Below are 14,740 nucleotides of genomic sequence, written 5' to 3'. Positions count from 1 at the left end.
AAATTTTAAGGGAGTGTTAATAGGCAATCATGGAATGGGGTCTGAGCTTTCCAAAGCTTTTCTTTGGAAATGGTCTTTGAGTTTGATCACTTTTACTCATTTGCGATTTTTATGTCTGGGACTGGAAAGAAATCCAGAAAACTGAAAAGTACTCAGGTCACAGACATGTAAGATGTTTTAGAAAGGCCTGATATATGATCCTGTGGCAAAGTCTTCTAGCTGTCCCTGGACATTAATTCTCCCCCATCTTTCTTAGTGGTAGACCTCTGATTTTTTGCTGAGCCCATAATCACAGGAATGAAGACAGTATTCCAATCTCCCTTGTTGATAAATGTGGTCATGTGACAAAGATCTGGCCAATGAGAGGCAAGCAGTCGTGTTGCATGGTACTTCTGGGAAGTATGCGTCAATGAAAGGACAGTGCTCTTCTTCCCTCTTTACTGGCAGACTGAGGACACGATGGCTGGAATTTGAGCAGCCACCTTTGTCCAAGAGTAAGAAGTGTGGATTACAGAGCAACAAGATAGAAAGAACCAGAATCTCTTATGACTGTGGAGCCTCCTTGTCTTCTACAGACTTCTTTTGTATGAGAGAAAAAGAAACTCTCTTGTTTAAGCCACGTTCAGCAGAAGTTAACCCTTATTAAAACATAACCCTAATATAAAACCCGAGTTTCTTTCACTGTGCAGCCATTTCCGAGGAGAGCTGAGACCCCTTTCAGAATCTCCTTCCTCTTCACTTGATGCCCTCGGTCTCTTACGTCCTAAAGGAAAGTGGATAGAAAGAACTGATTCATACTCACGGGGTGAAGAACTACTTAACCTAAAAGGTGAACTCCTAAGGGGAATACCTTCGAGACCTAGGAAGGGAGGTTTGTTGGGCCCCAGGGGTTTTTCACATATCCCTCAGGACCTAACCATGGCTCTGACTTTAGCAAACATATCATTTGATAAATGTGAAAAAGCTTAAAGAAAAGAATATTCCTAAAAGTATTTCACATACTATCAAAATTTTGGAGTCAATAAAATTTTTTTTAAATCCATAGAATTGGTTTATATTCTTGAATGCTTTCTCCTTCCACCTTTGTTTTATTATTATTTTTTTTTCTTTCTCAATTTTAGAAGAATGTTTAGCTAAATCAAATCTGTCTGCCTTCAAAAGTATGAATGAGCCTGTAAAAAAAATTCCTTCCCTAGAAAGAATTCCTTCCCTAGAGAAAGAGGCAAAGTGCCAATGTGTCATATGTGGAGGTGGGGGGAATTGCATGTGCATGAATGTGTTGTATGTATGTGTGCAGGTGTGTGTGTACGTGTGTGTGTTGAGGGGATTTGCTGGTACAATGACATATATACTAAGCCCTAAAATTAACAGACAATTTTGCATGAGTCTATACAATCAACCTAATTTCAAATAAATCAACACATGCAATTGCCATCATTCATAAAATCTATGGCAATAAAATAAAAACTTGGCATAAATACGCCATATTAACGAAGCAAATGTGATTAACAAAAAATTAGAATAAAATAAGCATTAGAGTTAAATATTTATATGGCATTTCCATAATGAAAAGCGCTAAATCACTGCAAATTCATTCTCACAACATCTTTTCCAGGTTATTAAGCAAGGAATATGGTGTTTACCAACAGTTCATTTACACAGTCATGGCATTTTCTGAATCAAAGATTGAGACACCGTGGTTGAAAAATATGAGCAGGCTTGTTGGGAAAGGAACACAAGAGCATTTGAAATGAATGCCATATTAGATATCTAATCTGGTTTGCTGCCTTCAAATTGTTGCGCAACTTATCTTTCTTTTAAAAAGGGTACCCAACGGGGCTTCCCTGGTGGCTCAGTGGTAAAGAATCTTTCTGCCAACGCAGGAGACTCTAGTTCGAACCTGGTCAGGGAAGATTCCACGTGCCGCGGAGCAACTAAGCCCGTGCGCCACAACTCTTAAGCCTGGGCTCTAGAGCCCGAGAACCCCAACTATTGAGCTCGTGTGCTACCACCACTGAAGCTCGAGTGCCCTAGAGCCTGCGCTCCAAAACAAGAGAAGCCACAATGAGAAGCCCGCGCACTGCAAAGAAGAGTAGTTCCTGCTCCCCACAACTCGAGAAAAGCCCACTCGGAAGACTCAGCACAGCCAAAAAAATCAATCAATCAATCAAATTATACAAAAGGAAACCCATCTAAAGAGGTGTCATTGTAAAGTCTTCACAATAGGCTTGTGTTATGACTCTAGGTTGAAATGTATAGTACCCCACTGAGCGCAATTAAAAGGACTTTCCTATACCTGCTGACCCTAGGGGCCCCGAACCTGGGAGGAAGGAACACTCCACTCACCCCTTTGTCCAGATGGGTGGAAACGTGCCTCTGAGTTTTAAGCTTCTGAACAGGTGAATTTCTTTTAGCATCATGGACTGTAACTGTCCTGCCTCTGTCACAAGCATTTAGAGGAAGCAGTTAAGGATCCTCTCCAGGCTTCATCAAATTAACCCTCAGTATGAGAGGCCGGGCTAATGGGAAGCTTGCAGCCTTCAGGAAGCCCCTGAAGGCCAGGTGATTTTCAGCTTGACAGACAGATGCAAAGACTGGATTCTCAAAGGGAAAATCTGCCCTCATCGCACACGGCCACAGGAAGAGGCTAAAGGCAGCAATTTGTTAGAAGGCGCAGTGCAGGCCCACAGGTGAGGCTGGCCCGTGTACAGCTGGGCTCTTGGACTAACTCTTCCGAAATAATTTATAGGAAGGAAAAGCTTGATTGTGTGCTCAAGTGCAAAAGCAGAGGTAGAATTTTTTCTCTTTAAAGAGAAAAAAAGAATACACAGCAGAAAATCTAGACCTAGAAGTTCTTTTCTCTGTTGGATGTTTAGCCTAAATGTTCCTTGGGCCAGATTTCACCATTTAAATGTTTGAAATAATGTTAATCATTATTAATATCTTCAAATGTTGTTATGACAAATATATTCATGTCAACTATAAAAGTTTGCTACACTCCAGAGTGATTTTATTGATCTTGGGAACACAAGTATCCTTGTGTGAACGGGCAATCAATAGAAAAACTGAATTTATATGGCACACAATGTTTCACTGCAAATTTTGTAGGAAGATCATAATTTGTTAAGTGGTGGAGACTTCCATGGAAGTCTGGAAATTACTACAGCAAATCTCTCACTTCTCGCAAGTCACACTTCCAGTCGCAGTAACCATCTGTAATACAACTGAGTATCTGATAGTAAAAAGAATGATTTCTTAGCCAAAAAGGATGCAGGAAAGCTCATTACGCACATTATTCTTGGAAGAGCCCGTGTCCTCTCATTCTGGACACAATCTAAACCCACAATGGGCAGCTCAGCTCACAGGAGATGGGAAATACCACAGTACATCTGAGACAGAACGCAGGACTGTCTCCTGCCCTTGCCTCCGCATGTTTGTCCACCTGCCCACTAGGTGGCGGTGTCCCAGGGCCCGGTCTGGGTGCTCTGCTCTGCTCAGGCTGTGCAGTCTTCTCGGGAAACCTCATTCAGTCACAGCGCCCACTTCCATCCTCCTTCCCATGTCACCAGATCTGTACCTCCAGCCCTGCCATGATGTCACCTGGGTGTTCTGCAGGTCAATAAAACTCACCACATCCCCAAATCGAAAGCATTCCCAGAAACAGGCTCTTCCATCACCCCTGGGACTGGCAGTTCCATCCACGCATAGACCTGGAATCATTCTCCATCCCTACCTCTCTTGACTTGGCCTCATCAGTCTTACACATCTTTTCTTCTCTTCTCCAAACTTATTGCCATTACCTGAGTTAAAGCTCTCTTCTCCTCCAGCCCAGATAACTGTCGTGGCTGCCTAAGTGGTTTTCCTGTCCCCGGTTTTGTCTTCCTCTAGACCCATGCCAAAAAGGCCAGCACTGGGCGATGGCATCTTGTGCAAATTAGAAAAAGATGCCCCTTCCTCAAGATGCTGGACTTCCCTGCTTTTGTTAGGACAAGACGCTTTACTGCCATCTGCTGGAAATGTTCATAATAAGTTACAGTTCTTTGAGGTCTATGATGAGAATGCTACTACCTTAAATGTATGTCCTTGTGCAGTGTACAACCACAGGTGTGATCCTGGCTGCCAAAGTGATCTTTTCAAAACCCAAATGTAAAAACTAAAAAATCAATAGATTAAAAAAAACGTTTGGTGTTAAATCAGTTCAGCCACTTAGTTGTGTCAGACTCTTTGCGACCCCATGGACTGCAGCATGCCAGGCTTTCCTGTCCATCACCAACTCCCGGAGCTTGTATAAACTCATGTCCATTGAGTCAGTGATGCCATCCAACGACTTCATCCTCTGTCATCCCCTCCTGCTGCCTTCAGTGTTTTCCATTATCAGGGTCTTTTCTAATGATCAGTTCTTCATATCAGGTGGCCAAAGTATCAGTCCTTCCAACGAATATTCAGGCATGATTTCCTTTAGGATGGACTGGTTGGAGCTACTTGCAGTCCAAGGGACTCTCAAGCATCTTCTCCAACACCACAGTTCAAAAGCAACAATTCTTTGGTGCTCAGCAATGGCACCCCACTCCAGTACTCTTGCCTGGAAAACCCCATGGACAGAGGAGCCTAGTAGGCTGCAGTCCATGGAGTCGCCAAAAGTCGGACACAACTGAGCAACTTCTTTCACTTTTCACTTTCATGCACTGGAGAAGGAAATGGCAACCCACTCCAGTGTTCTTGCCTGGAGAATCCCAGGGACGGCAGAACCTTGTGGGCTGCCGTCTATGGGGTAGCAAAGAGTCAGACACGACAAGCAACTTAGCAGCAGCAGCAGCAGCTTTCTTTATAGTCCAACTCACATCCATACATAACTACTGGAAAAACCATAGCTTTGAGTAGATGGACCTTTGTTGGCAAAGTAATGTCTCTCCTTTTTAATAAGCTGTCTAGGTTGGTCATAGCTTTTCTTCCAAGGAGCAAGCATCTTTTAATTTCATGGCTGCAGTCACCATCTGCAGTGATTTTGGAGCCCAAGAAAATAAAGTCTCTCACTGTTTCCATTGTTTCCCCATCTATTTGCCATGAAGTGATGGGACCGGATGCCATGATCTTCATTTTTTAAATGTTGAATTTTAAGCCAGCTGTTTCACTCTCCTCTTTCACTTTCATCAAGAGACTCTTTAGTCCTTTGCTTTCTGCCATAAGGGTGGTGTCATCTGTGTATCTGAGGTTATTGATATTTCTCCCAGCAATCTTGATTCCAGCTTGTGTTTCATCCAGCCCAGCATTTTGCATGATGTACTCTGCATATAAGTTAAATAAGCAGGGTGACAATATACAGCTTTGACATACTCCTTTCCCGATTTGGAACCAGTCCGTTGTTCCATGTCTGGTTCTAACTGTTGTTTCTTGACCTGCATACAAATTTCTCAGGAGGCAGGTAAGGTGGTCTGGTATGTCCATCTCTTGAAGAATTTTCCAGTTTGTTGTGACCCACACAGTCAAAGGCTTTGATGTAGTCAATAAAGATGTTTTTCTTGAATTCTCTTGCTTTTTCTATGATCCAATGGATGTTGGTAATTTGATCTCTGGTTCCTCTGCCTTTTCTAAATCCAGCTTGAACATCTGGAAGTTCTCGGTTCATGTACTGTTGAAGCCTGACTTGGAGAATTTTGAGCATCACTTTGCTAGCGTGTGAGATGAGTGCAATCGTGTGGTAGTTTGAACATTCTTTTGCATTGCCTTTCTTTTGGACTGGGTTGAAAGCTGACCTTTCCCAGTCCTGTGGCCACTGCTGAGTTTTCCAAAGTCGCTGGCATATTGAGTTCAGCATTTTAACAGCATCATTGTTTAGGATTTGAAATAGCTCAACTGTGATTCCATCACCTCCACTAGCTTTGTTCGTAGTGATGTTTCCTAAGGCCCACTTGACTTCATATTCCAGTATGGCTGGCTCTAGGTGAGTGATCACACCATCGTGGTTATCTGGTCATTAAGATCTTTTTTGTATAGTTCTTCCATGTATTCTTAATACCTTCTGCTTCTGTTAGGTCCATACCGTTTCTGTCCTTTATTGTGCTCATCTTTGCATGAAATGTTCCCTTGGTATCTCTAATTTTCTTGAAGAGATCTCTAGTCTTTCCCATTCTATTGTTATCCTCTATTTCTTTGCATTGATCACTGAGGAAGGCTTTCTTATCTCTCCTGCTATGAATTAAATTTACCCATTGGTGTTAAATGGATAGACCCAATTGTCTGGAAATGATGTGTAAATGATAGGTTTCTCAGTTACATGAAAATTTCATGAAGTGCTCTCAAATTCAACCTTGTTTTGTTTTTCTTTGTCCATGCTGCGTGGCATGTGGGATCTTAGTTCTCCACCAGGGATTGAACTCATGCTCTCTGCAGTGGAAGCATGGAGTCGTAACTACTGAACTGCCCGGGAAGTCACTCAACCCTGTTTTAAGGCCTATTTGTCCAGTCAATTAAAAATACCTTACAGAACATTTTCTCACCATAAAATGATTATAAATTACTCATTCTCAATATCTCAGATTTACATGATAACTATTGCTGATGGATACAAAATTCTCTTCCAGAATTTGGGCTTGCTTTTTCAGTCCATTTCCCTCACTTACATCAGAGATGTAAACCGGGCCAGCATTTACAGATTGATAAACTGAACTATGAATGTGATGTCCATTCTCGGAGGCTGGTGGATGTTTCTAGATGAGCAGTCCAACATGTACCTGCTGCCGGAGTGTGCAATCTCCCCCAGAGGTTTGGACCAGAAATGGCGTATGGCTCTAAAGTCATGATGTGTGAACCTGGGGTCGGCCAGGCAGCCAGTCCAGAGAAATCGGGCAAGGCCAACTGCTATTTCTCCCCAAGCGCCTGAAAATTTGTGCAATCTTTTTTTTTTTGGCTAAGTAGCACCCACTCTTTTGTTTTTTTTTTCCATTTGGTGTAGATTTTATTTTTATGTGTTAAATATTTAAATTTTTAATAGATTTTATTAAATTGGGGGATCTGCTCCAGGAAAAATTAAAATGGACTTTAAAATATGGATAATTTCTTGGTACAGTTTTACTTAATAGAAAGAATGGTTCATGAATTTCATAGATTTGTGAAAAATGACTTTGCATTTTTACATGCTATTTTTAAAAAATTATTTATTTTTAATTGAAGGATAATTGCTTTACAATGTTGTTAGTTTTTATCATACATCAACATGAATCAGTCATGGGTATACATGTCCCTTCCCTCTTGAACCTCCCTCCCTCCCACCCCACCCCCCTCATCCCATCCATCTAGGTTGTCCCAGAGCACCAAGCTGAGTTCCCTGCGCTAACAGCAACTCTTTCCCATTAACTATCTATTTTACACCTGGTAATGTATATATGCCAGTGCTACTCTCTCAGTTCACCCTACCCTCTCCTTCCCTTGCTGTGTCCAGAGTCTGTTCTCTAAGCCTGTGTCTCTACTCCTGCTCTGCAAATAGGTTCATCAGCACCTTTTTCTAGATTCCATACATATGTGTTAATATACAGTATTTGTTTTTCTCTTTCTAACTTACTTCACTCTGTATAACAGGCTCTGGGTTCATCTGCCTCACTAGAACTGACTCAAATTTGTTCCTTTTTATGGCCAAGTAATATTCCATTATATATACGTACCACAACTTCTTTATCCATTCATCTGTCTATGGACATCTAGGTTGCTTCCATGTCCTGGCTATTGTAAATAGTACTGCAATGAACATTGGGGTACATGTGTGTTTTTCAATTATAGTTTTTCCAGGGTATATTGCTGGGTCATATGATAGTTTTATTACTAGTTTTTTAAGTATCTTCATACTGTTCTTCATACTGGCTGTATCAATTTGCATTCCCACCAATTTACATGCTATTTTTAAAACGCTTTTCTTTAAAAAATTTTTATTGAAGTATAGTTGATACTGCTGTACAGCAAAGTAACTCAGTTATACATACATATATGTACATTCTTTGTGTGTGTGTGTGTTCATTTACTTTAATAACACTACATTTACCATGTTATCACCATGGAATGTAAATTCAAGTTAGACAAGAGAATGTCACAAGTACAGCAAAGCATTCTGTGATATACCAAAGTTTGTATAATGTCTGACCAAACCAGCCTGCCCATCTATCACTTCCATTATAGGCATTTTATTTAGTTGATGATTCTTTTGGAGAAAATAAACATACTGCACACATTTAAAAAGTGTTTTTCATTTACCTTTGCATTTGTTTCAAAATAACATTAAAATTATTCTAATATAACAGCAGCAAAATATAATTCTGCAATTACAGAAGAGCTAAAAGGGATCTACAATTTAAGTTATTCTCATGTTTACAACTATGATTCTAAAATAAATACTATTCCAAAGTGGCTCTGTTACCAGCTTTTTGGGTTTGGTTTAAAGACACACAAGGACTTGCAGGGAGGTTTATAACGTTGCATTCCATGCACTGTTCTGAAAGGGTTCCTTAAGAGCCAACCAGCCCTTAAAACAGAACTCAGTCCACAAGGCAGTCAGAAAGTTAAATTAACTGGGGTAAATAGGATTCCTACATTACATCAAAAGCATATGATATTCTGCAGCAACTGGGAACATTTTCAGGATTAGCATGTTGTCTTCTTTAGAACTAATTTCAATAGAAGAGCTTAAGAAGGTGGACAGGTACCGCTATCCAGTGTATTTAAAAGTGACATGTTTCTTTTGTGCTGATCTGACTCCCCTGAATGACCTAGCTAGTGAACTAGTCACCAGTAACTTGGTCACCACGCAAATCAAGCCTGCAAGAAAGGAAGCCAATTTTCAAATCACCATGCTCTTGTCTGACCCAAACAATTTATTTTCAATATAAACATATGAGCTCAATACGAGATGTCTAACTAAAGCAAGCACCACCAACAAGACCAAGACGGCGTCTCCTCTTCTAGGGTTTAGCTTTGCCCAGAATTCTTGATACAGGGAATAGCTCATACCAAAAGTCATTGCTCCCACAACAAAGTCTTGGGTTGCCACATGCAGGTGATCAGGTGAACAGACATTTTAGTATTTCCCCTGCTTTTCAATCTATATAATCCATATGCAACAATTGCTGCAAAACCTGCCATTCCAATGGTGACAAATGGTGCCTCTCTAGCTTTTAGGGTAAGTTTAGATCCCTGATCTTCATCAAATGAAGAACGAGAAACATCTGTGTTGCTTGACATAGTGACCGAAGAATCTTCAGACAACTACAAGACGTTTCAGGTTCCTATTGGCTTCTTGTACATTCTTTTTCACATTCTTTCCCATTATGGATATTGAAGGGCCCCAGTATGCCACCTCCTGCCTTCAGTGCCTTCCCCTGGCATGAGTGTGCAAAATGTGCACATTCTCACGTGGCCCTCTCTTCACTCTCTTTTCTCCGCAACCTGACAATTAACCCATCTGAGTCTATCCAGCTCCTACTAATTACTCATCATGGCTGCCCATCAGAATCTTTTGGGGAAATTAAAAAAAATTCTGATGCCCAGGATTATCCCAGAATCTTTGGGAGTAAGATCCAGGCATCAGGATTTTAAATCAATCAATTTGTTAAAAAACCAGGATTGAGAACCTGATTTAGGTCTTTACGGCCCTTGCTTGATATTCGGCAGCCTCCCCCTACTTCCCAAAGCTCCTCTAGCTTCCCTGCCCACAGGCATGCCATCTTATTGTGTAGTTTTTTGGTTTTGTTTTTTAGCTGCACCAGGTTTTAATTGTAGTATGTGGGATCTTTAGTTGAGGCATGTGGGATCTAGTTCCCTGACTAGGAATTGAACTCGAGCTCTCTGCATTAGGAGTGTCGAGTCTTAACCACTGGACCATGAGAGAAGTCCCTTTTTTTGTTGTGTTTAATGTTCGTTGGTCCTGCTAGAATGTAAACCCAGGACCACATCTGTTTGTCTTCCTTCGTATTTTCAAGGCCTGATCCAAAGGAGAAACTCAGTCAATATTGTCATGAATGTTGAAGGTCATTTCAAGGGTGACGGGAGACTTTCACACTTTCAACTCCTTTCCCTCAGTTCAGTTCAGTTCAGTCGCTCAGTCGTGTCCGACTCTTTGTGATCCCATGAATCACAGCACGCCAGGCCTCCCTGTCCGTCACCAACTCCCAGAGTTCACCCAGACTCACGTCCATTGAGTCAGTGATGTCATCCAACCATCTCATCCTCTGTCGTCCCCTTCTCCTCCTGCCCCCAATCCCTCCCAGCATCAGAGTCTTTTCCAATGAGTCAACTCTTTGCATGAGGTGGCCAAAGTACTGGAGTTTCAGCTTTAGCATCATTCCTTCCAAAGAAATCCCAGGGCTGATCTCCTTCAGAATGGACTGGTTGGATCTCCTTGCAAGGGACTCCTTGCAAGGGACTCTCAAGAGTCTTCTCCAACACCACAGTTCAAAAGCATCAATTCTTCAGTGCTCAGCCTTCTTCACAGTCCAACTCTCACATCCATACATGACCACTGGAAAAACCATAGCCTTGACTAGACGAACCTCTGTTGGCAAAGTAATGTCTCTGCTTTTGAATATGCTATCTAGGTTGGTCATAACTTTCCTTCCAAGGAGTAAGCGTCTTTTCATTTCATGGCTGCAGTCACCATCTGCAGTGATTTTGGAGCCCCAAAAAATAAAGTCTGACACTGTTTCCATGTTTCCCCATCTATTTCCCATGAAGTGATGGGACCGGATGCCATGATCTTCGTTTTCTGAATGTTGAGCTTTAAGCCAGCTTTTTCACTCTCCACTTTCACTTTCATCAAAAGGCTTTTTAGTTCCTCTTCACTTTCTGCCATAAGGGTGGTGTCATCTGCATATCTGAGGTTACTGATATTTCTCCCGGCAATCTTGATTCCAGCTTGTGCTTCTTCCAGCCCAGCGTTTCTCATGATGTACTCTGCATATAAGTTAAATAAGCAGGGTGACAATACACAGCCTTGACGTACTCCTTTTCCTATTTGGAAGCAGTCTGTTGTTCCATGTCCAGTTCTAACTGTTGCTTCCTGACCTGCATACAAATTTCTCAAGAGGCAGATCAGGTGGTCTGGTATTCCCATCCTTGCTGCTGCTAAGTCGCTTCAGTCATGTATGACTCTGTGCGACCCCATAGACGGCAGCCCACCAGGCTTACCCGTCCCTAGGATTCTCCAGGCAAGAACACTGGAGTGGGTTGCCATTTCCTTCTCCAATGCATGAAAGTGAAAAGTGAAAGTGAAGTCGCTCAGTCGTGTCAGACTCCAGCGACCCCATGGACTGCAGCCTACCAGGCTTCTCCGTCCATGGGATCTTCCAGGCAAAAGTACTGGAGTTGGGTGCCATTGCCTTCTCCAATTCCCATCCCTAAAGAAAGTCAATTCATGCCCCTCTCCCAAACAAAACAAAACAACAGCTAACAGAATCCTCCTTTTACTTATTCACCAATGGCCTGCAGTAATGATTCATTCCTTTGGCTTAAACTCCTTGTCTCATTAAAATGCAATACAACCGCCAAATAAACCACCTTTATGGAATTAGTCATTACACTTTACCCTGAATGATTTCATCAGCTCTTCATAGAACAGAAATGAGAAGGATAAGCATCTATTGAGTGCATCCTATGCACCAGACATTTTACATACATTGTGGCTCATTAATAGAGTTAAATGAGCTTAGCTCTGAAAATACCCAAAGATCAGAGAGGTTAAGGAATTAGTCCAAGGTAACAGAGCCGGTAAATTGAGAAACCAGATTTAAACTGACATCTAAACCCCTGCTCTCAACTCCAGCCTGAGTTTGGAGAGGAGGAAAAAGCACAAAAGGAAGGGATGGAAAGGACACAGAGAAGCCAGAAGACCTGCTTCATCTTCTGCATTTGACCCAGGACAGCCGGAGGCTGGCCCTGGGAAGGAGTGTTATTGGAAACACCATCCTTCTGGGTGCTCCTCCTCCTGTCTCTCACACTTCATGTCCAACCTGTCAGCAGATCCTGTTGACTCTGCCTTCGAAACCCCCCAGTACTCTGATCCCTCCACAGAAGCTTCACCGGCAGCCCCCTAGCCTCGCATCTCTAACCTGGATCTCTGCAGGTAACTAACTTCCTTCCATTTTCCCTCCTTCGGCCTTGTATCCCTCTGCCTGCAAGCTCAGATTGCTCCACCTCTGCTCAAACCCTTCATGACAAGTTCTTCTTCCCCGACCAGCCACCGTCCCTCGGGCCTCCTTTACATTTCAAGCCCCTCCCTCAGCCCCAGCCTTCCGTCCCCACTGCTGCTTCTCAGACACGCCTAGCACCTGCTTCCCTCTGCCCCGAGGGCCCACCCCACATGCCCCTTCCTGGCCTCCTTCAGGTGCCAGCTCCCTCAGTGGGCCTCCTTTCAGCTCCCAGCTTCCTGGAACAGCCTCACTCCTTTCCTGCTTTATTCATCCCGGAGCACGAATCACCATCTGATAGAGCACACACATTTCACTCATTTGTTGACTCATTTCTCTCTCCAGAATGCTCTCTGCTCCAAGGCAGGGACTCCTGTCTGCCTTGGTCTCTGCTGTATCCTCAGCATCTAGAACCACACCTGGCATATAGTAGGTGCTCAATAAATGTCTGTTGAGTGAATGAAGGACTATGAGAAAATGGGTGATGTTCTACTTTGAGAGACACCATCAGTCTTCACAGATGTGGTGTCTCAAAGTCCAGAGTGTGACATTCAGACTATAATATGCATTGCTATGGGGTCTCGTGGAAGTAAGCCAAAATAAATGAAAAATCATATAAACAGCCCAATGCTATTACCAGGAAAAAGTCTAAGGACTTACTGTGTGCACTGACAGGTAGAGGCTTGGCCAATATTTGTTGAATGAGTGGAGAGGAAGACATAAGCTTTCTCATCAAACACATGTGAACCAAAGAAGAGTGTCTCTGGTGATTGAAAAGGCCAAATTTTGTTTTATTATGCACAGTTTAGGCTTTGGCTAAGAGGAGTCACAGGAAGTACTAATTATCTTGATTATACAAACATTATAATGGGGCAGTGTATTGAAGTAGAAAATGCATGGCTTGGATTGAAGAACCTCAGGGAACCCTGGCTCCTGCTTGGAGGCTATGGCATCTCTGGGTTACTCAGGGTCTTCCTGCATCAGTGGGTGATACGGACCTGATAGGTTGTTTTAAAGCTTTTGTCACCACTTTCAAAGTCCCTCCTCTCCCTCCAAGTCAGGAGATTTTTTTCCTATCAAATTCCTGGGTCCCACTCCAGACCCAGTGAATGACCCTGGGGGGTTGCAGGCTGTGCAGCCAGGAACCTGCATTTTAAACAAACATTCATGCTGCTGAAAGACTGGCTAAAATCTCACTCCTCTGAGTGGTCCCTGGACCAGCAGCATCAGCATCATTGTAGCGTGTTAGAAATGCAGCGTCTCAGGCCTTACCCCTGACTTTGTCCACAAGATTCCCAGAGCGACCCCCACTTTGAAAAGCACTGCTGTATCACACTTGATTGATTTGCCTTTCAGATCTCTCCTGCCCTTCTCTCCAACCTCCTAAAGGATCCTCCCAAAAGACTTCTAGCTCAGGAATCAGGGTTTCATTTCATGAGAAGATAAAGACTCAAGATGCCAAGGTCTGCCTGATGGAAGCTCCAGGGGGAGGAGGTTTCCACGGGTGGATCACAGCAAACCTCCTGCCAGTAAGTGTTGCTTGGTGAGTGTTGGGGCAGAACAGGACTGAGTAGATAAAGAGAAGGAAGAGGCTGCTCTTGAAGAAGCAGGAGGGAAAGAGGGACCTGGTGACAGAAGCTGGGTCATGTTGCCACTCCAGGGAGCTCGGCTTCCCGGGTAGACAGTTTGGGGAGGTTTGTTCTGTTACCCCCATGGACTTAACTAGGATTTAACCCTGGTATCTGGAGAATTTGTTAACCTTGGACAAAGTCAGGGATATTGTTGCTGATGGCTAAAATGACCTCTCAAGGAACTAATCACATTTCTTCATATGTATTTTTATACTTATAGATTTTATATATGTATATATGCTTTGATACTGTGAAGTTTGGTTTCTGTTTAAGACATAAGAGAGCCACAACAAAAAAGCTAAATATAACGTCCTCAAATAGATAGAGACCACACACAACAAAAATGTCATCTTTCAGTAAATAAAAAAAAAAAAAATTTAGCAACCAACATAGAAAACTATTTCCAATATATCTGTAGACAGAGGACCACCTCTGTAATGGAGAGTAAAATTAAAATATTGTTGCCTTTATAGAACCAACTGAAGATGCTTTCAGTGCCGGATTCAACATTACTTATGGACACTGAGTCCATTATTTATGGACATTGAGTTCAGTACAGCAGGAGTACTGAAGTGAGGACCCTGAAGTAAAAGTGAAAAACTCCTGCAAAATGAATAGCAAGCCCCTATCTTCCCTGTAGTCTGTCTTCTGCGGGAGCCTAGAAATTTACATATTACATTTGTATACAGCAAGACACACCTCTCTTGGGGTGGTCTAGGAAAGTCCCTTTGTTTCTCTTCCCTTCATGTTGATCCTCTGTCCTCTTCCCTAAAGCCTGCAGGAGTCAGTTTTAGTCAATCAGGCAACCCGAAACCCCAATACCCCCCACAGTGACCCTGAGACAGATACAGGGCAAATCAAGGCTCCCCTGCCCAGCCTGGGTGTAGGGGTGGGCGGAGGGAGAGGGTTACCTGGGAGGGGTTACCTGACCTGTGTGTTCACATT

At 42.8% G+C, this 14,740-nt stretch overlaps 1 protein-coding gene and 1 pseudogene across 1 annotated transcript in view; both read right to left on the bottom strand.

Annotated features, from left to right (window-relative positions):
- MACROH2A2 (macroH2A.2 histone) overlaps window positions 1–14,740 on the bottom strand; it is a 52,781-nt gene that overhangs the window by 16,839 nt on the left and 21,202 nt on the right.
- LOC132344140 (HIG1 domain family member 1A, mitochondrial-like) lies at window positions 4–14,733 on the bottom strand (annotated as a pseudogene).

Source organism: Bos taurus, chromosome 28 (genome assembly GCF_002263795.3).
Source record: "Bos taurus isolate L1 Dominette 01449 registration number 42190680 breed Hereford chromosome 28, ARS-UCD2.0, whole genome shotgun sequence".
NCBI lineage: Eukaryota > Metazoa > Chordata > Mammalia > Artiodactyla > Bovidae > Bos > Bos taurus.
The sequence above is the reverse complement of the archived record's forward strand: the minus strand, read 5'-3'. Positions and strand labels throughout refer to the sequence as shown.